This window comes from Chiloscyllium punctatum, chromosome 17, assembly GCF_047496795.1.
Source record: "Chiloscyllium punctatum isolate Juve2018m chromosome 17, sChiPun1.3, whole genome shotgun sequence".
Classification (NCBI taxonomy): domain Eukaryota; kingdom Metazoa; phylum Chordata; class Chondrichthyes; order Orectolobiformes; family Hemiscylliidae; genus Chiloscyllium; species Chiloscyllium punctatum.
The window spans coordinates 70,966,427-70,987,821 of NC_092755.1; the positions used below are offsets into that span (position 1 = coordinate 70,966,427).

Consider the following 21,395-nt stretch of genomic DNA (forward strand, 5'->3'; position numbering starts at 1 on the left):
CAGATGGGACGGTGGCTAATGGCTTTTTACAGTTCTGCGATATGTTTGTCAAAGACTAATTAGTTCCTGGTGAATAAGTCTTGACTGCACACTATCTCACCATTTGGTTCTCGACAGTGCTGCTTTAGTGTAAAGTAGGGCTGATACCAGTGATGTATGAGATTGAGTGGAACATTTCTGAGTAAGGGGTTATTAAGAGAATATGACTGGGTTTAGTCAAATGTTAACTCATTATCAGGAATAAAACTTGTTCTTAAAAATGGTGGGGCGAGGGTGAAAATTGAGTCGGATGAAGTCACAAAATGAGCATTACTATATCTACTGCCTATCATATTCCGACTCATATTCAAATCCATTGAAGATCATGGAACTAATTAGTTATAATAGGTAGATAGGATGTCCTGTTAAAGGGCTTTTGCCTGAAACGTCGATTTTCCTCGGATGCTGCCTGACCTCCTGTGCTTTTCCAGCACCACTCTAATCTAGACTCTAATTTCCAGCATCTGCAGTCCTCACTTTTGCCTAGGTCGATAGGATGCCCCAGTTTTGTACTTCCACAAGCCCAACTGTCACCCCATTGTCTTTTCTAACATTAGCTCTCTGAATCTGTGTGTGTCATGGATAATAATTAGACATTGTATTAATACTTTTTAAGGTGGATGCATCCAGCTCTACAATTGCAAAACAGAACTGCATTAACTGCACTCATAAAAAAAATGCCATACATCGCCGTATTTACTGGTAATGAAGATTTTTGTTCATTGGACTAAATTTCTGGACAGTTAACAAATAGCCTACCTGAAAGCTCACATGAATCCCCATAGCTCAGGTATTTTTGAAACATTGTGAAGACTGTGAATGTGTGTATTTAAAAACAGCTGGCAGAACCAAGAAACAGACATCTGTCCCAATTTTTAACATATTCCGTTTTTGTCAATAGGGGAAAAGAGTAGACTGTCACACAAGAGGAATCTGTACTCATCACAGCCATTTCAACTCAATGCTGAATTGGAACAAACCCATTTTTACTGCAGCAAGGCCCTTAATCCACAGTATAGGAGTCTCAAATTCTTGCAAAAGGTGTAAATATTCTTGAAGGGCTGATAAGGATGATAAAACTGTTATGCTACGAGGTTATTTAGATCTCCAGCGCTTTAAAAAAAATCAAACCCAGGCCTCCTGTGTCAGTGAGAGTTGAAAAAAATCTACACAGGCCATTCTGCTATAACAAGCATTTCATTAATGCGGATTCACTCTACCACGATTGACAAATTGGGGACACTGTTTCTGAAGCGCAAAATGTTAAAACATGTGGTGGCCGTAACACAATTACATCGGCAACACTTTAAATGCAGTTTCTAAAGCATGATTTTCCTATAATGCGGGATTGCACAAAAATGTAACCATCACATTATAGAAGAACTATCTGTACCAACAATCACAGCAGCTATTTGTTGACATTTTATCAAGGGCTATCATTATGTTACATTGATTGCTAGGCTCTTTCCATGACCTCTAATTATCTCAGCAAAGGGTCCTATGGTTTGATTGACCACTAAAAGATGTTATAGAAAGATTAGCTGTCTTTGCTATGGAGTTATAATTGGAGGTTTGCTTGAATTTATGAGAGAATATGTACTTGACATTAGAAAGTTTTGACCAGGCCTTCATTAGTGGAAATAGTTCTTTTATTAGGAAAAAGAAGGTTGCAATGATATGTACACCCTTATTTTGTTGCATTCTAATTTAGCTCCTGCCACATAGACCATTCATATATATATCACACCATATATATCCACTCATAGTGGACGTTGGACAAATTGGCATGGAGAGTGTTAGTTCTCAGAGTTGTGTATGGCTTGGCATGAGTTTGCATTCAGTTGGCATTAAATTGGACAGGGGCATGGATGTATCATAGGAGGTGGGCGAAGGTGTGTGAGAAATGAGGGAGGTATCAGGAGGGTCTAAAATATTACACAGCATTGAATGAAGTCCCAGAGAATTTATGTGGGTCTTTCAGACACTCTGTGACAGCCCACAGAGCCCCATGACCATCTTCAATCTGTGTCTGGGGGCAGCAGCTCTGCCTTATCCTGGACCAAAGATGCCAATGTTCAGGGGAGTTTCCCATGCAGCATGTGTAGCAAGCCAAGGAATGGGAGTGAAAATCCGGACCCATGTCTTTGTAAGACAACAGATACTTCATCTTAAATGCAATAAACCACTGCAGTCATATTTTTATCTTGTTTTCCGAAAGAGAGAGATTAGATTAGGATATCTGGTAAGCATGGATGAGTTGGACCAAAGGGTCTGTTTCTGTGCTGTACATCTCTATGACTTTGTGACTCTAAAACTCTAAGAACACTGATTACTCTCACCACATAAATTATTTGTAATCAACCCGCCCAGGCTCATTATGACATATCACTGGGCCAAATGGATCTTGATTCTGTATCTTCTAGCCTAGAGTTAGAGATGCCATCACTGTGCCATCAGCTCTAAAAGTCAGGGAGATTTAGTGAAGATTAAATTCTCAAACCCTGGTTTACAAGGTACTGTTCTAGCCACTTGGCTATGAAGCCTGAGTGTTCCCATATTCATGTACCCAATGATCTCCTCCAATTACCCCTTAATTATCATATAAGGATCCCTAGTTCTATTAGATCTCTAACACCCCTGCCAGTCCGATTTGATGCTAGCAAATTCAACTTTCTCTTTTTTAAGTACATCTACATACACAATGATACCGAAAAGCAGATCAAATAATAAATACAGAATCAAAACATATATTCTTGCTTCTGTTTTTTGTGGTCTAAGCTATATTTACAAGTATCCTCTTTCCAGTACTTTTAATAGTTCTTAGAGCTTGCTCCTTTGTTCATTAAGTGGTCAGATAACTGCCTGCAACTATCAACACCTTTCAATTTCAGGATTTCTCCATTCTTTAGCATCTGTTTTAAAACTGTGATATTGATCCTCTCCCTTCTGTAATTTACATAGTTCATTGAATGTAAATTATCCTACAGTGTTTTATTATCAATGTTGTATTGTTGTCTCTTACCTGCCTTCTGGATGATTTGGGATGGGCAGTTAATGCTGGTTGAGTCATCAATGCCCCCATCCCATTGGTAAGCATGCTTGACAGCTGCACGCTGCCTCCAGTATGATAGGGTTTTCTTTCTACTGAAGACAGCTCAATTTTAATAAGAAGGACTTAATGAAAGGTTTGACACTCAACAGCCTTCATTTAGGCTAGAATCACAGTTACTCAATATCCAGAGTATCCCCACTGCTTTTGGAAATCTTTTGGAGAGCAAAGAAACACTTCCCTATTGACCTGATCTCCCTTCAGAAATGTAACTTTAATATCAATTGATCAACATTCCCATCCATTTGTTCCTAACAAACCCAGAGAATCTTCAGAATCACCTTTCGATAAATCCACTCTGCAATTTTTCTTTGAAACTTCATGGCACTAGCATCTCATCAGGACATATGTATACCATGCATATCCTCCTATATGATTGTGCTGGCTGTTCCCTACCTGACACCTGAGTACATCTCAAATTCTCCTCAGCTTTTTGATTGTTGTTAGGTTTTTTTTAAAAATTGACTTTTAATTTACTTTTAGCCACCAAATCACATGGCCTTCTGCTCCTAATAACATTCTCACCTGTGCTGTGTTCTTTGACCTTGATAAACAATGCCCTCTACCTTGCTTATCTCTCTGGACTATTACTGTTTGATATTCTCCCTCCTATTGGAAGGATTCCTTTCCAGGATTTGTGATCTCTTTCTATGGATACATCAACCCCCAGATCCACTCTCCTAACTTTATACCTTCCGTTTTTGTACTTCATGTTGCCTATCCATGTGCCTAGCCTTTCATCACTCATCCTATACATCCATCCACTTATATCCAGTGCTTTTCCCTGCTTTCCTTGTAATAGTTGCATTTTCTGTACTGACTTGCCCCTTCTGGTAAGTAACTGACTTTTGTGCTGTCTTTTGGTAACCATTCTTTGAGACCAATGGCCTCTTCTTGATCATCAGAACTGATCTGCCTTCATCCAACAGATTGTCAAAAAGAACTATTTTCTAATCAGCCTGTTCAGAAATATTTTTACACACCTCTGGAACCCAGGTTTGTTGGTTCAAAGGTGGGGATACCACCATTGTACCACAAGAACCCCCAACAGATGGTCAGTTGTGACATACTAACCTTCATAATTGTGCAACATGTCGTGAGATGTATTTGGTTTCTTGTCACTTTGTATAAATCTCTCAGAATCTGTAAATGTGTAATCCACACCCACCCTTGAAGATTGTATCCAAACCATCTGTACAATTATTGCATGCTGTGCAATGACTATTTTTTAGTTTATCAAAAAATCTGAATTTTAAAGCCCTTTACATGTGTCCCCACAATTGAGAATAGTTTCCATATCGGCTGTCCATTATATCTGAAGGCTTGTCGAATTCTTTCCAGGACTTGGGCTTTTCTGAAAACCTTTCTGTGTGCAGCATTCACATGCTCAAAATAAAGAATTCATTGTCGTTGCGTGTTGATCACTTATTATAGATCAAACTTTAGAATTTCAACCTGAAATTAACTGATGTGAAATTTATCCTCCTGTCACCTTCAGCAAATTCTTAGCATGTTCAGTTCATGCTGCAGCAAATACTAATTTACAGTTTAGCCATCTGCCTAAACTTTATGAACCATTTCACCTGGGTTGTGTGTGGTTCCTTTCAGACCCCATGGCTAGAAGAGATTTCTGCTGCTAACTAGTACGTTCACATATGTACTTGCGTCTCTAAATTCATTGTTAGTGAACTGCTCTCCTCCCAATTATCAGTGAGAAATTTTGCTGCAGATTTAAGTCAAGACCCTATCTACTTTTCTATTATGTTTTCCACAATTATTTTCTGACCTTCATTATGTATTACTGTTAACAGACCGGTTGCCAAATTCTGGGTTCCAAAGGTACAAAATATAAAATGAATACAAAATATAAAGTAATAGTATTTACCCCATGTTATTATCTTCACAGCCACTATGTCATATAAAGCTGTTGATATGGGCACATTAGCTACGGGCTGTGATCATGTCCTTCAGTATTTCTTTCAAATCGCACGTCTATCACTGATCTCTTTCCTGACCTTACTGCATTCTTCGTCATTCACCAGACTAAGAATATTGAGTCCTCCTTCTTCTGTTGTATCCTTTAAGGAATGTTTTAATGTTTTGAAGGGTAGTCGGGCCACTTGCTTATGTAGTTTTACCACAATTGCTATTGTCAGTAGCCTGAAGTGGTTTTTCAATTTCTCTTAAAGGAAAGACTCTGTTCCATTAAAGGAATATAATCATGTCCCAATTAAGTGAATTGCAATTGCAGAGATTTTTCCAAATTTTCATTGGGACTCCCTTCACCGATGGCCTATTAAATAACAATGGTATTTTACTGAATGCCATGTCCATCCTAATCATATGATTGTTTCCAGCTATTTTACTACAAATGACCACTATTTTTAAAGATTTTTAATGAGCCATGATTCCCAGATCCCAAACTGGTGGAAATCTCAAACTCTTTACCTTAGCTTTGATTTTTATTACTCAGGCTGTCTAACCAACGTTTTAATCAGTTTACTGTATCCACTGTAGACATGCATCCACTATCTTCAATATAGCATGATTGAAATACTCTCTGGCACCAATGTATTCATCACTGGCCTTAAACTTCCTGTGACCAATACAATATCGTCTCTTTGATCCATGTCTCCTTCACCTTCCTGCAAATCTTCTGGTTTTAGTTTGACTTTGAAAACTCTGTTTTACTATTTGAGAAAGGTCATGGTCCTTTGAAATGTGCATAGAGCATCCCTGGGCATTTCGTGGGTTCACTCTTTTATTGTAAGTCCCAAAAAGTCTCTTCTTTTCAGAATTATCAAAAGCATTGCTGTCTATATTTCTCTTAGAAATTCTTATTTTGTATTGTCACCTATGACCTGCCACCAACCTATGAACACTGGGTCCTCTATTTTTCCATCATACAGCTTAATATCACATTTGCACCATGATAAAAGAAATACTTCTGACATTTGTTCAAGCAGCATGTGTCTTTCTGTAAATTTAACTCCTATCAAAGCTAGAAGTCTGTCTATGCTCTTTTGTGCAGTCTAATAACTTAAATGCCAGCGCAGATTGAGGAATTCCCAGCTGGAATGTTTTGATTAATTATTCTTCTATGGACTATTTTCACTCTTTCTAAATTTATCCAAATATGACCAAGCTTAATTAACAATTAGTAAATCATCTTTTTGATCAATTTTATCCATGAAAGTTCACAATTTAACCAAACCTACATTTGTGTTGACATCATCAGGCTCCAATTCTGAAACAAAATCTGAATGTTTTACCTTTCAATTGTATGGTAGCAAAAGTGCCAAGGATGTTTGTTGCTTGTTCTTTCGTAAGGCAATTAATTTGGTCCATTTCTCCACAAGTCATTTGCTTTCAGAAAATGAGTGGGTAATCAGACTCTGATTCTATCTACATTTTCTCCAAACTATCTTTTGGTTAGCATATTGCTTTAGTTTCAATCTTTGACTGAAAAATAGCTAACCATCCTCTTCTCCCAATGTTAAAGACTATAAAGTAAAGTGCTGGTTAGACAGAGTTCAGTCATATAATCTTTTAGTCAGAGTTCATATCACAAACTCCAAAAACACTGATTACTTTCTCCCCATGTTTATACAGTGGACTGGTCATTCGATTCTCCCTTAATACATATAACCATCACCCTGTTCCCTAGCTCAATTAGTTCTTAGTCATTCCTGCAGGGCCCTATTAAAAGGTAACAAAAATATTGCTTTCTTAACACAGGGAGAAACAGGCAACTTGTAATAGTAGGGGGCACTGAACTGTCAAGAGGATGGATATGTTGCTGGGTAGCCATGTTCCATCCATGTCACATCTATAACATATGCCAGCAGCTTACACCATAATCACTTTGCCTGTACTTCAAATGACTGGCCATGTATGAAAGTCAAAGGGAATAGTTCTTAGTGAAGTGAAGTGGGACTGCAGTCAGTCAGGGGTACTAGCACAGTTAGCCAAGGGGCTTGTGCAATTCCAGTCCAGAGAGTTGGCCATGTTAGTCAGAGCCCAGGATCTGTGTCCTTGCAGTCGGGGGATTGGATCATGGTTAATCCTGCAGGTCAAATATAGTCAGTCTGGGGATGATAGCTATACCAGTCGGATGATGTGGAGGCATCACTCTGGGGGGAGTGGGCCAATTGGACCTGCAATGAGGTGAAGGGTTTTGTGAGTCTAATGGAAGTGGATAGAACTGCTAGTGATGATGCATAAGCAAGAGAGAATGGAAGATGACCTCAGTGACTGAATAGGAAGCACAGAAGGCAGAAGAGGATAGTAGCTTTGAAGGGTGAGAGTCATTGAGTGGACATGATATATGCAATAGTGAGAGTTGTGATCCATGAATCTTGGTAAGAGATGTGTGAAATGGCAGAGTTAGAGTAAATGGTCACGCTGTGACTGTGCATAAGTAGCAGAGAGAAAATGGTGGCACTTACCTTTATGGAACAACAAAAGATGATTGCCTTTCTTCCTGCACTGCTGAACACCTCTTCTCACCCAGGGTACTGTACTTTCCTGTGGTGAGGTAGTGAGCAGCTGAGTTTTAAATGTGATACCAGCGACATGTATGCTACAAAGTGCTGCCAGAGATGAGCACAGCCCCCTCTGCTGCTGAGTCATTTCAGGGCAATATGTCCCTGGTTGCATAACTAATAAGATGGTAAAGATGGAAACTAGAGTCTAGATGAGAGTGGTGCTGCAAAAGCACAGTAGGTAAGGCAGCATCCAAGGAGCAGGAAAATCGGGCAAAAGCCCTTCCATTAGGAATAGAGGGCTGATGAAGGGCCTTTGCCTGAAATGTTGATTTTCCTGCTCCTCGGATGCTGCCTGACCTGCTGTGCTTTTCCAGCACCACTCTAATTATTAAGATGGCCTGGTTGCATAATTAATGAGGTGAAGAAAGGAAGATTGCATGAGAAAAGTCAATTGGAGCCATGGAGAGACCAGCAGGCATGCATCTCACTCAGTAAGACACCTCGACTGCAAATGTAAGCATTCTGCCCTTACTTTTCAATGTATGCAGTTTAATGGTGTGCAGTTCTGGACATACTTGTGTAGCCTGAGAGTTAAGTCTTGGCTTTGAGTAAAATAAGTAAAAGGAAATTAGCAACCTGTTGTGCATCTCTCTTGAAGTTGGAAAGATAGGGAACAGGTTACCTAATAGCCATCAACATTTTGCACAATCACACAAGGTCAAGGTCAACTCTCATTACAAATCAGCAATGATCCATCAAAGAGAACTAGTTAGGTTTGTTATTAGAGTAATCATACTCATATTTGGAATGGCACAAAATGTTAAAAAGAACATTAGATTCAATTTTCAAAAGTTCCTATTTTTTCTGCAATTGTACATCTATTGTATGTATTAAGATGGTTTCCACAGAACAAAGAAGCCAATGGTAGGAGCATGTTCTACAAAATATTACTGCACAGTTTAGTCTTCCTTCAAGGGTCAGTATTTTGACAGAGTTTTGGTGTGCCATACATTAAGCTAGCACAGAATAATGCTGATATTCTTTATAATCCAAGTCTAAAGCATTTACTTATTCTGTGAACGTGCTACCAGCCTTTGGACTCAATTACTCGCAAAGTTATGAGAAACAAAGTGTGATAAATTATTACTTTTCTGTCAGTTGGTCATTTCATGATCTCATCCTGTCCAAACAATGCATAATACTTGCATAAACTAGTCACGGACTGCATACTACAACATAAAAAGTTAGAAAAATTATCTCAGATCCTCAATCCTTTGAAATTGTTTTGAAAAAACTAACTAGAACAATGAATGATAAGATTTCCTTTTTACTGTTATCTGCTCCCAACCTCCTTTGTTGAAGGAATATTCAGTCATCAATCTCTGATTAAACCAGCAGTGTGTTATCAGGGAACAAAGGGTCTGTACTCCGCTCACACACACCACACACAATACTAAGAAAATGTATCAAGGGAAAAATAATTATTTTGAATGAATTTTGTAATGCAGTTTTCCCTAATCAGCAACAAGACTACCTTGACAGTAGCCCTACAGAATTTGCTGTATGTTCAGTTAAACCATTGAAGAGTTTAACCTGTGTCCATCCTGGGAATCAAAACGAAAAATGAACTCCACCTTTGGAGTTTGAAATACTCAGTGGATTTATCCCAGCTGATCATACTGCAATTTACTTTTAAAAAAACACAAAAACCTTAAGTGATAGAGTATAGAAACAACGAATTGAAAAAAAATGCTGTAATTTGTAAGATTTCATGAATCAGAATATAGCATTATTAGGGTAGACATTTCACACTATTTGTACTTTGACCTGGTTTTCAACCAGATATCTTTTGTAAAGGGAATGTGATAGTTGCAGCGTTGCAGAATAAAGTAGGCAGACTTTCCGATATTATTATTATCAAACAAGTAACTTCCCAGTAATAATTCAAGCTTTTACTCCTTGACAGATTTCTTATAGTTATTTGTTGAAACACTTCATTAAATCTGCAACTGTAACAACATATTTTCTTTGTGTCTTGTAACAGACTGGAGAAGCTATTCAATTATATATAGACACACTCACATTGTACATTGTATTTACATGTTTCTGATGAAAGGAACACTTAGAGCCTGTGCATTTGCTTTAATCCAGATATCTAGCATGAGGAGGCGTTAATGAAACTGAACTTGTTAACATGAAAACAGATTGCAAGAAGTCATGATTGTGCAAGCAGGGAAATTGTAATCACAGAAACACAAAACACGTGTACAAAATTGTCAGGCTGCAAACGAGACTTGACTAAAGAAGTATTTCTCCACAAAGCAGGAAACTATTGAAATAACACTCCAAGCTACATATTGTTGCGTTAATTACCTCCTGACGTAAGAACTGGATGTACTTTCAGTTCAGAATTAGTTACAATTTATACCAATGATCTGAACATTATAAATGTAGGTATATCAGTAAGGAATTTAGCATTCACTTTTCATCTGTGTTAAGGAATTATGGTAAAGTTAATCTGAATAAAAGGGGAAAGTATCATTCATCTCCTTAAACCAGTTCCATCTTTTGGTTAGATCATGGCAGATGTATAAATTTTGTTTAATCATCTTTGCTCACTATCACTTTATACCCTTACCCAACATAAATCAGCCCTGAGCAATTTCAAGTCATCCAGCATCCTTTTGGTGAAGTTAGTTGTGGTTTTGGCTATCCTTTTTGTGGATAAATCACTTACCCATTTCACTCCTGGACAACCCTCATCTCATTTTAAAATGATGCCCTCCTGCTTTGGATTGCTTCCTGTGAGGAAGCAGTTACTCTATCTACCCCTTTTAAATTCCTTTAAACTTTGAACACCTTCAGCCTTGTAAACTCAAGAGAATATAAACCAACTTCATCAAGCTATACTCATTATTTAATTTTTTAAGTCCAATTTTTTAAGATTCATTCTGGTGAATCTTTTCTCTACTTAGCCAATAGCCAAGATTTATTTCCTGTGATGTGGTCCCCAACACTGAATGCAGTGCTCCAGATACAGTCTGATCAATGCTCTTCATGGCTGAAGCATTTCTTTACTTTTGAACTCTGCCTCGGTGAGGTACAGGCCACTTGTTCTATTAATATACATTAGCTCCATTGCTATGCTGAAACAGCCTTATCTTCCTTTATAATTTCTTATGTATTTTTAAGCTAGTGTTGGTCACTATGGACTTCCATTTATTGATTAAGTTGTCTCTGATTATGACTAGCTATGTACTGCATTGGTTTTCCATTGTTTTTGACAGCCAATGGGCTGAGGAGTGGCAGATGGAATCTAATTCAGAATAATGGGAGGTGCTGCCTTTTGTTAAGGCAAATCAGGGCAGGACTTGTACACTTAATGGTAAGGTCTTGGGGGTGCTACTGAACAAAGAGACCTTGGAGTGCAGGTTCATAGTTCCTAGAGAGTGCAGTCCCAGGTAGACAGAATAGTAAAGAAGGCATTTGGTATGCTTGCCTTTATTGGTCAGTGCACTGAGTATAGGAGTTGGGAGGTCATGTGTGGCTGTATAGGTATTGATTGGGCTACTTTTAGAATATTGCATTCAATTCTGGTCTCCCTCCTATAGGAAGGATGTTGTGAAACTTGAAAGGGTTCAGAAAAGATTTACAAGCATGTTACCACGGTTGGAGGATTTGAACTATAGGGAGAGGTTGAATAGGTAGGGGCTGTTTTCCCTGGAGTGTCGGAGGCTGAGAGGTGACCTCATAGAGGTTTATAAAATCATGAGGGGCATGGATAGGGAGAATTAGACAAGTCTTTTTCTTGGAGTGGGGGTGTCCAAAATTAGAGAGCATTGATTGAGAGTGAGAGGGGAAAGATTTCAAAGGGACCCAAGGGACAACTTTTTAATGCAGAGGGTGGTGTATGTATGGAATGAGCTGTCAGAGGAAATGGTGGAGGCTGGTACAATTGCAACATTTAAAAGGCATCTGGATAGGTACATGAATAGGAAGGATTTAGAGGGATATGGGCCAATGCTGGCAAATAAGACTAGATTAATTTAGGATATCTGGTTGGCATGGATGAGTTGGACCAAAGGGTCTGTTTCCATGCTTTCGCTCTCTTTGACTATATGAATACAGTTGCTGAAGAAGTTGATAATCAACCTGTCTGACCATCTTGTGAGTACACATTGCTTGACTATCAAGTCCCAGAATGGAATTCAAACCCAGAGGATTCCAAGATTTCAACTCATAAGGAGAGGTTTTCTTCATCATGCCCCGAGACCACCTACTGGTGTAAACCTATTGAAATTAAATAGATTGTGACAGTACATTCTTGTTAAAACATGAGATTGTCAAAAAATAATTTTTATGGAAAATATGTTGCCTTCATAAATGTTTTAACAAGATTTTATAGCAAGATAGTACATTCAAGTTGGATTTACTTGATTCAAATGTGAATTAAGACCACTTTACTTTCTATTTATTAGAAATCTTTTGATACCTTCTTGGATATCTACAAACATTCTGTTCACTTTTTAATAACTCCTTTAAGTAAACTCCATTTCTAGACATGACAGAAGTATGTGTGCAGATAGTCAGTTTGGATGCAAATGGTGTGTTCTGAAGGCCAATGTGGGTGCATTTTGTATTTGCACAGTTCAAATTATTGACTTTACTTTCACTGTCAAGGGATAATCCATATGAGATCTAATAATGGAAACAGCTGATAAATAAGTGTATATTGAGAAATGCTGACTTTTCCTTCTTTTCATTTGTTTTATTTAAAGTGCAAGCAGTTTTCTTCAATAGTGGATTGGAATGAGGATAAGTGGTACAGTTTTGCCTGGGTGCTTTTTTTTAACAACAATAGAACCACTACTGTAGTTTCAAATCATTGGATGTGGTATTCTGCAATTTTTAATGTGTGGATTAATTGTATGCTTCACAATCACAGTTTCACTGTGTTCCATCTGGCGGAGTTACAGTTTTTCCAAAGATCAATATTCAGGACTTGTCTTTTGTGGATAACCGTATAGGAGCAGGGGAGTAAGTTTCTTCATCATCATTTGGGAAGCAAACAGGTAAAGGCAGCACTCCCACATGGTACAGAACTCAAAGACTATCAATTGGAAAACATGTCAAACAATGTTTAACTGGAAATGATTCACTCTGCCAAGTTTCCACCCACTGTCAACGTGAAATAAATACATTTAGCAAGGATGGAAACAATAAGACATGATGTGACTTGGGGTTACAATATAGATAAAAGAGGGAATATAAGCTCTGGTGTGTGTTGATGTAGACAGGGAAGGGGTGCAGGCATACAAGCAAAGTGTTGGCAAAACTAATAGACGACAGACTGGACTCTAATATGACCTTTTCTTTGGACCCCAAACTATTCCAGATCTCCAGCATTAACAATAGTTTGATTTATTTCTGGGTAAAGACATCATTGATATCTGGAAGTACGTTTGCTCGCTGAGCTGGAAGGTTCGTTTTCAGATGTTTCATCACCATACTAGGTAACATCTTCAATGAGCCTCCGAATGATGCTTCACCCAAAGGTCCACTGAAGATGTTACCCAGTATGATGACGAAACATCTGAAAACAAACCTTCCAGCTCAGCGAGCAAACTTACCTCCAGAACCTCAACCTGAGCTACAAATCTTCTCAAAACTCACTAACATCATTAATATGTTTGGAGTTCAAAGATAAATTATTTGAATCTTCTTTTCTCACACTTGGGCGGCATGGTGGCACAGTGGTTAGCACTGCTGCCTCACAGCGCCAGAGATCCGGATTCAATTCCCACCTCAGGCGACTGACTGTGTGGAGTTTGCACATTCTCCCCGTGTCTGCGTGGGTTTCCTCCGGGTGCTTCGGTTTCCTCCCACAGTCCAAAGATGTGCAGGTCAGGTGAATTGGCCGTGCTAAATTGCCCATAGTGTTAGGTAAGGGATAGATGTAGATGTAGGGGTATGGGTGGGTTACGCTTCGGCGGGGCGGTGTGGACTTGTTGGGCCGAAGGGCCTGTTTCCACACTGTAAGGAATCTAATCTAATCTAATCTGAATGGCATATGGAGCAAGGCACACACGAGTTTGTTTCCAAAGCTGGATTTTCCTGGGACATGCAACTTCTCACATGCTCACTTGGCAGGAGATTCACTGTTGAAACAAATCTTTATCTTCTTGGAATGATCTGCTGCAAGCCATGAACAAATGCACCGCCATGTTTGCAATTTACACTTGTCGAGGTGCAATAACTTTGAAGTGAAGTACTAAGTTAATAATATCTGTCACACTAAGCACATTACCCAACCTACAAGTAGACTCTTGATCAACATAGTTTTGCTCTTGATGATGCAATTGAATACATTGTTAATGTTGCCCTGTTATACTTTGGCCAGAGCTAGTGTGAGAATTGCAGTTGGCAACTGCTAAAGGTGAGAAACTCAAGAGTTGCAAAAGATCATCAAAGGATGACCTGACAGTATTAAAGAAGCACCTGAGAGCTTTGTTCATTAACCCTGCAGAAACAAACTTGATATATCAACCTACATTATTTTCAAGGGTAAACAAGTCCTACTGCCAAAAGGATTATGCTGAGACATCATTTCGATGTTATTCAAGAGAGACATAGGGATTGAATACACAAGCAGCTAGCACATATATCTGTGTACTGACCATGGATGAATCAGGCTACTCAATGATCCGTGAGTCCATATAAGGGCATGGCAAACCTATCAATCCGAGCAGGGGAGAGAGCCTCTACAATCATGTGATGTTCCATCCACTCCTTTGACAAAAATAGTAATAACCTACTCACAGTATGTGAGGAATATTACACCCTTGTCAAAAACAAACACAGAAGCTGCTGGAAAAGCTCAGCAGGTCTGGCATCATCTGTGAAGAGAAATCAGAATTAATATTTTGGATCCAGTGACCCTTCATCAGAATTTGGAGTACCTGATGAAGGGCCACCAGACCCAAAACATTAACTCTGATTTCTCTTCATATATGATGCCAGCCCTAATGAGGTTTTCCAGCAGCTTCTGTTTTTGTTTCTGATTTACAGCATCTGCAGTTTTTCTTTCAGTCTTTATTTACACCCTTGTGACAGATTACTTCTCTATATTTCTTACTGTTAGTGACACAATGAGTGTCACTGCTGCTGACAGCATGAGAACTATTTTTAGTTTATTTGGTGTCCTGGTGTGTGACAACAGACCACAGTACACTGACATGAGTCATCACAAGTTTCATGGTTATGTGTACTCAGTGGGGAGTGAACCATATGTTGTCACCCCACTATCTACACTCAACCGTCTGGTAGAATGCATGGCCTGTACAACCAAATCAGTGATCATTAATAGTTGAGCAACAAAGTGAGGTTTTTGCATTGCTGCATTTTTGTGAACTGACATTAGAGGAGACATGACCATCCTCAGCACGACCTCTACTTGGAAGATTAGTGTAAATGACCTTGCCCAGCAACGATTTGACTAATTCCAAGAAACAAGGCATTCTTTTCCAAAGACAGAAGGGAATGCAAGAGATACATGATGAGCGAGTGGGAGAATTACCAAAATAAAACACTAGCCAGACCATGCAAGTGAGAAATACAAATACTTGGATGCCAGAAGTATGCTACCAACCCAGATGACACAAAGACATTACAGCTCATGATGCCAAGTTGTGAAAGTCAGCACAGACCAATTTACAACACACACCAACCGTGCATGAAGGAAGTGAGGAAGAAAGCTCCAGTGATTGTGCAGTGACATTGAGTGACAGCAACAAGACAATCAAATCATTAAACAAGTCAAACTGAGAACAAAAAGCACATCTCCAGACAGGAACACCTATCACCACATCAGGATGTGCTGTTAAACCTATAAAGCGTTACGTTGAAATATGAAATATTAAAATGGTAAACTCTGATTTATCAACTTTTATAATTGTTGAATTGCTGATGTGCCCATATACAGCCATGTACAACTGTTTAGGGTAAATGTTCTTTATCTTTGAGAAAAGAAAGCTGTTGAGTTATGTCTCATCATCAGTAACCTGACAATATAAAGATTATAGGCACCATCATAGTCCAGATCATCTCAAGTGTGGCCTGCTACGAGAAATATATTACTCTTTGTAACCTCAGAGCTTGACGTTAGCCCAAACTCCAATGTACCTGTTGTTTTAATGTTTGTGCATAATAGCATGATTGTAATAATTATCAGTTGGATTCTTCAATATCACAATATCCATAATGTCGAGTTACTTTTGTTTATGAGATAATATAACTATTGCAGCATCGGTTAAAATATCTTGCTGGAGGCAAAAAACACATCAGAAGGAGATACATGGAACTCTAGAATAACAGTGACATTATCTTAAAAAATGATTGCAAAGGTGCTGAACAAATCAATTTCTTTCAAAAATAGAAATGATTAGTAGTTTTGTGATAGCATGGATAAATAAAGAGATCTGAAACCAATCAAAATGTGAAGGAGAGTCTTAGAAATGAGGTGCAGGTATGAAGAAACATTTTGCATCAGTTATAGTTATTGGAAATGCATGGTAAATCCTAAAGTAGATGATATGGTACTTTTCTCTCTTTTACAAGCCTGTCCCAAAACTATCCCTCTACTGTTTTATGCAGAAATAAATTGACAGTCAAGAGTTGCTTGACCTTCATTTGCTGACTGCTGCTTTGTGTTTTGTGTCCTCTTCCCATCTATTTCAGTAGATCAGTCAGACTGGAGGTGAATTATCTCCGTTGACTAGTGTGTGATGTGGAGTGGCACCAACAATATGGGTTCAATAACCACACTGGCTGAGGGTTACTCAGAAGGTCCTGCCTTCTTGACCTCACCCCTCATCTGAGGTGAAGTGACCCTCAGGTTAAACTCATCACCAATTAACTCTCTCTCTCTAATGAGAGAACAGCCCATTGGTCCTCTGCTACTATGAAAGCTTTACCTATGTGGATCAGTGGTATTGAAATATGGCTTGTGTGTTGAAGTACTGGACTTTAAACTTTAGGCCAGTGAAGAAGTTTCAGTCTTACCTTCTACTCCCACCAACCCTGTCACAATCGATATATGGCACAGACTCTCAGCAAAATGACTGGCTGTTGAGTTCATTAACTGGTTCAAAAAAGACATGAACAAACATATAGTTGAAAACAGGGCTGTAGGTTTGGACATGGGTCTAGTGTGAAATGATCAAATACCATATCAGATATCATTGTCCTTTACATCTTATGCTGCTGGGAAAGAAGGGTGAGAGCATGAAGGAAAGCACATCAAGATTGGACACATAAGATTAAAAAATGAGCTGAAGCTATAAATAAAACAGAAAATGTTGGAAGTACTCAGTAGGTCTGGCAGCACCTGTGGAGAGAGAATTCATGTTAACATTTTGAGTCCAATGTGACTTTCCTTTTGAGCACAGCTGGAGTTGCATTGATTTACTTTTGGGAAGTTTAGAATATCTATACAGAATGTTTCTTTGTCATTAACTGAATGGGAAGGGAACCTGTGTTTTGAATATTTTGCACATGGTTTATAGAAGGAGAAGGTTCAATAACTTTTTATTATTCCTTTGGTTCTTGCATTCTCAGGTAACATCCATACAAATGTACTTTGAAGTGGGGCTGTTGGATTGTGATTAAGCTTTTATTATTTTTCCTTTTGTAGTCATGAGTCAGTAATCCCAATTGCAGTGCCTTAGTTATTGCCTAAGGATTAAATCTGGTGTCTCCTGAGCTGACAAACTAATTACACTGAGCAATTGAGAGATCTCTGTTTATAATTTTGATAACAATGATAGCAATAATTCTTAAGACATCACGGAAATGCTTTGTAACTGTATATTTTGATACATTGCAACATTTAATAATAACTTTAGATTAATTTGAGAAGTAATTTATGTAATTTTCTGCAGTTAGTTATCATACTTCATTGATCCATTGATTAGTTGGAGTGTATGATGACTAAATAAATGTGATGGAAGTAAATAACTAAGACAAATCTATTGTTAAATTTGGTCCCAAAACTCTATTGGTAAAGCTGGTAAGGATACTTTTTTTTTCATTTGATTATTTCTTTTAATCTAAGACACAAATACTAAATAGGGCAGTGCTTGCCAGTTTTTAACTGAACTTCCTGCTGTGTAAAGTTACATAGGAACAAGAAATTCTATGACCAGAAGACCATCATTCAATGTAATCCTACTTTCCAGCTCTTGATCTGTAACCCTGTTGGTTGCAGCACTTGAAATGCTGGTTGGAATATTTCTCTTTAATTGCAAAATCTTGATGCCCCTACTAAAGAAATTCTCCTCAACTCCTTTTGTAATCATTTTTCCAATTACTTAGTATCCATGCTCTGTAAGTTCTGACCTTGCTGCTAATGGAAAACAGGTTCTCCCTATCCACGCTGTCCGTGCCTGACTCCCCTGTCAGTTGGAGTTCAACTGTCTAGGGAGTCATCTGCAAGTCTGAGTTCTCAGTGCCATGGCTCGCTGTTCAAGTTATCTAATGGAATACGTGCCTAATGTCTTTGTGCTCTTGTAAGCTATGTGCACAAGTTTCTTGTCTCTCTAGACTAGGTCCAGGCTCCTTGTCACCCTGCTCAGTTACATGCCATGATGCTTCTCTATTTAGTGAGGCATGAGTTGCTTTCCCTCCCAGCCTGCAAAATATACAGAGGTTAGCTGTGTGTCCAATGTTCCGATTTTGAGGTGCTTGTCAGTCCGGTAGAGGAAGGAGCTAGGTTCAAGATTAGAGTGGTGCTGGAAAAGCACAGCAGGTCAGGCAGCATCCGAGGAGCAGGAAAATCGACATTTTGGGCAAAAGCTAAACGTCGATTTTCCTGTTCCTCGGATGCCGCCTGACCTGCTGTGCTTTTCCAACACTACTCTAATTTCCAGCATCTGTAGGTCAGGTCCACACCCCCCTACAACCCACCCTCCCATCCTGGCACCTTTCCCTGCCACTGCAGGAACTGTAAAACCTGTGTCCACACCTCCTCCCTCACCTCTATCCAAGGCCCTAAAGGAGCCTTCCACATCCATCAAAGTTTTACCTGCACATCCACTAATATCATTTATTGTATCCGTTGCTCCCGATGCGGTCTCCTCTACATTGGGGAGACTGGGCGCCTCCTAGCAGAGCGCTTTAGGGAACATCTCCAGGACACCCACACCAATCAACCAAACCGCCCCGTGGCCCAACATTTCAACTCCCCCTCCCACTCTGCCGAGGACATGGAGGTCCTGGGCCTCCTTCACCGCCGCTCCCTCACCACCAGACGCCTAGAGGAAGAACGCCTCATCTTCTGCCTCAGAACACTTCAACCCCAGGACATCAATGTGGACTTCAATAGTTTCCTCATTTCCCCTTCCCCCACCTCATCCTAGTTTCAAACTTCCAGCTCAGCACTGTTCCCATGACTTGTCCGGACTTGTCCTACCTGCCTATCTCCTTTTCCACCTATCCACTCCACCACCTCCTCCCTGACCTATCACCTTCATCCCCTCCCCCACTCACCTACTGTACTCTATGCTATTTTCTCCCCACCCCACCCTCCTCTCGCTTATCTCTCCACACCTCAGGCTCTCTGCCTTTATTCCTGATGAAGGGCTTTTGCCTGAAACGTCAGTTTCGCTGCTCCTTGGATGCTGCCTGAACTGCTGTGCTCTTCCAGCACCACTAATCCAGTAACTACTTTCACCTGAAGTAACTATGTTGTCTGTCAGTAAGGCAGCTACCTGTATTACTTATGTCTTCATAGAATCCCTACTGTGTAGAAGCAGGTCATTCAGCCCATTGAGCCCACACTGACCCACTGAAGGGCAGCTCACCCAGACCCACCCTATATCTGCAATTCTGCATTTCCCATGGCCAATTCATCTAACCTGCACATCTTGGGACTGTGGAAGTCAGTTGCCGAGGCTGGAGTTGAATCTGGGTCACTGGCGCTGTGAGGCAGCAGTGTTATCCACTGAGCCATCATGCCATCTTATGGAATGTTAGGGAATGCTTGGGTTCCTATTCAGATGAGTAGAGCACATCCTTAGTTCTGTGCCAGTTTACTGATTTTTTTTTGTGTGATGCTGGCCTTAAGGGTGATGATCCAAAATCCCTATTACTTAGGTGAACTGCCTACCCAAACTCACAGCAAATGGATTCCCATGAAAACACGCCTTGCCAATATTTGTAACTGATCTTCAATTTATCCAAGTTGATTTTTTGATTGGAGGAAAGATGTTTTGACAAAAAAAACTAAACATAAGACATATGATTCAAAAGGCAAGCTATGGAGTATTTTAAATCAAGTGGGGTTTCTTTCTTTTGAGTCCGCATATAAATCAGTCAAGCTTAGCATTTTTATTGTTTCATTTATTTAGTCCTTGGGGTATGAGATGTAAATGTTTATTCAGCTTGCAGTTTATTGTCTCGTCCTGGCAGGCAAAACACAGCTTTCAGATTATGGAGAGTATCCACATGCTGTTGATTTGAAACCAATGCTATTTCTGACAGGCAAATATATTTCAGGATTTCTGAGGCTGATGGTTTAAGTTCATTTTAATTTCTTGATAGTAAATAGTTGCCATAATCATCAGATTTTTAGGCTTATCTATACAGCTGGAAGCATCAATAAAATAATAATTAGGAGGTTGTCTAACATATTGAAGCTTATGACAAGATTCTTCTTTGGAACAAAATACCAATTCTAATTGCTGAAAATGCAGACTCATCCAAAATTGGGAAATAAGATTTTTAGTAAAATTGGGTGGTACAATGGCTTAGTGGTTAGAACTGCAGCCTCACAGTGGCAGGGACCTGGGTTCGATTCCACTCTCAGGCAATTGTCTTTCTGGAGTTTATATATTTTCCCACGTCTGCGTAGGTTTCCTTCAGGTGCTCCAGTTTCCACCCACAGTCCCAAGATGTGCAGGTTAGGTGGATTGGCCATACTAAATTGCCCATAGTATCCAGGGATGTGTGCTGGCTAGGTGGGGTACCATGGGAAATGCACAGTTCCAGGGATAGGGTTGGATGGTGAGTCTGGATGGGATACTCTTCAGAGGGTCTTTATGAACTTGATAGGTTGAATGGCCAGCTTCCACCCTATAGGGATACTGTGAAAATAACACTTAGTTAATGGACACCCTTGAATTAATAAGACTAATTATCTTGTATCCAGAAGCTAGTAATACAGCTGCAGATTCTGTCTCAAATTCCATCCTTTCAGTCTGCATTGCAGTTTATTCAGCAAAAGTACATAAGGGTGTGATTCATTCTCAGAACAATTACGAAGGAATTGTCTGTGACTCTTTTGTTATGCACGTACCTGTATTCAATACCATTACTTTGTCGATTACAAAAACATTTAGGCTTTGGTTCTCAGTGTCAGCTCAACTCTCAGTTAATGGTCACTTGTGTGAGTGAGCAATTGTTTGTCAGGTCCAAAAGCTGTCTGTCCTAAGCCCTTTATAAGGAATGGGCTTATGCCCGAAATGTCAATTCTCCTGCTGCTCGGATGCTGCCCGACCTGCCATGCTTTTCCAGCACCACCCTTTTCGACTGTGTGTGTGTTTGGCAGCTTCAGAAATAGTGAGCAAGGAGGAAAATGAGGGCGATGGGTTGGGGAAGGTGCTTTCGGTCACATCTACATTTTTCTTTTCTACTAACGAAAATAATGCATTTGTACTGATAATGAGCATCTTGTTCTTTTTGAACAGAATATTGAAAAATGGCTT

The 21,395-nt window shown here is 39.5% G+C and overlaps 1 protein-coding gene across 2 annotated transcripts in view; it reads left to right on the forward strand.

Moving 5' to 3' along the window:
- The window catches only part of LOC140487946 (transmembrane protein 132C), a 1,087,857-nt gene that overhangs the window by 944,991 nt on the left and 121,471 nt on the right, over positions 1 to 21,395 (forward strand). The window lies entirely within an intron of this gene.